Genomic DNA, 1,813 nt, shown 5'->3' on the forward strand with positions numbered 1-1,813 from the left:
GTTAAACTAGTGTGAGTTGATGTTGTGAAATGTTTAAGAGTGTGCAGATGTCAGTAATATAGGAAGTGAATGTTGATTAAAATGCTTAAAAATGTGATTGGTTCGGCAAAGCAGAAGTTTGGACGGCGCGAGGCCACATGTTGATTGATAATGAGTTGTGCATATTCAGATTGTATGTTAATGAACATTTAATTCTGTCTGCTTAGTGTTCATTTGTTGATTTACATGTTGTTTGACACATCTAAGCATTATATAGTGATATTAATTATTTGGAATAGGGATGCACCGAATGTTCGGCAACCGAAATTATTCGGCCGAAAATAGCCAAAAAAAGCACTTTCGGTGTTCGGCCGAATAAGTAAAAAGGCAGAATAAATTTTGCCGAACAATGACGTTTTTAATGACGCGATCAAATGGTAACCCACATCATGCAGAGTACGAGAAAGACACGGCGGCGGCTACGGCAACAGCAGCAGCGAAAAGGAAAGTAGCTCCTCCCAGTCCTAGGACACCTACTCCATCCGTGGCTGACTTCTTAGAAAAGGCAAAAAAGTTTGCCAATGACAGTGCCAAAGCTAAAGGTATTACTAAAAGGATAATGGAATTCATCGCATTGGATGATCAACCATTCTCTGTTGTAGAGGATGTTGGATTTCGCAGGCTTATAGACCATATTGAGCCCCGTTACACCATGCCTAGTAGACGGCATTTCTCAGACGTGTGCTTACCTGAGATGTATAACGTCGTTTCAACTCACGTCCATGAGCTCTTGGCTACAGATATTGCAGCCCTCAGCTTCACGACTGATATTTGGAGCTCGGATGTGAGCCCGACCAGTATGCTAAGTTTAACTGCGCAGTGGATTGACACAGATTTCAAGCTACAAAAGATTGTGCTTCACTCACAAGAGTTTAGAGGGTCCCATACAGCTGTAGCCATATCCGAGGCGTTTGGAAGATAGTGATCTGAAAGGCATACGGTGTATGGCACACACAATTCAACTGGCGGTCAACAAGGGATTGTTGAGTCAGCGCAGTATAGCAGATGTGATAGCGATAGGCAGGAAAATTGTTGGCCATTTTAAACATTCACCGCTTGCCTATGCGCGCCTACAATCTATCCAAGAACAGTTCGGAATGCCACAAAAACGTTTCCAACAAGATGTGAGCACAAGGTGGAACAGTACATATTATATGCTGGAAAGCCTTTTTGCGCAAAAGCGAGTCTTGGCTACGTACATAGCAGATCATGACCTGCCCGCGACATTCACCGCATACCAGTGGGTGTTAATCGAGAACGTTCTCTCTCTTCTCGCCCCCTTTGAGCAGATAACAAAAGAGATAAGCTCATCTGATGCATCTGTGGCAGACGTCATACCTTTACTTGCAGCACTAAAGCGTCTTTTAAACAAAGAGGCTGAAACAGACCACGGAGTGAAAACAACTAAAAGTGCGCTCTTAGAAGCTGTCAGCACACGATTTAGTCAGGCGGACTCAGAACCCCTGTACTGCATCGCGACTGTGCTTGATCCACGATATAAAGATCATTACTTGGATGTGGGGAAAAAGCTGCGCACACGAGAAATGATCCAGGCCAAGTTGGATTTGGGAAAGCCGCTAGGTGATGGAGACGGTCAGGTGATGCACAGCGCAGGAGATGAAAACAGCGCAGAGAGTAAACGGGCTCGTACTACAGATGAGCCGCGCACAGTCTCGCTGTCTGACATGTTCGATGAGATCCTCCAAGAGAATAACCCATTTGCAAGACAGAGGACAAGCTCAACCGCTCAACAGTTAGATGGTTATCTCTCAGA

Source organism: Labeo rohita, unplaced genomic scaffold (assembly GCF_022985175.1).
Source record: "Labeo rohita strain BAU-BD-2019 unplaced genomic scaffold, IGBB_LRoh.1.0 scaffold_359, whole genome shotgun sequence".
Classification (NCBI taxonomy): domain Eukaryota; kingdom Metazoa; phylum Chordata; class Actinopteri; order Cypriniformes; family Cyprinidae; genus Labeo; species Labeo rohita.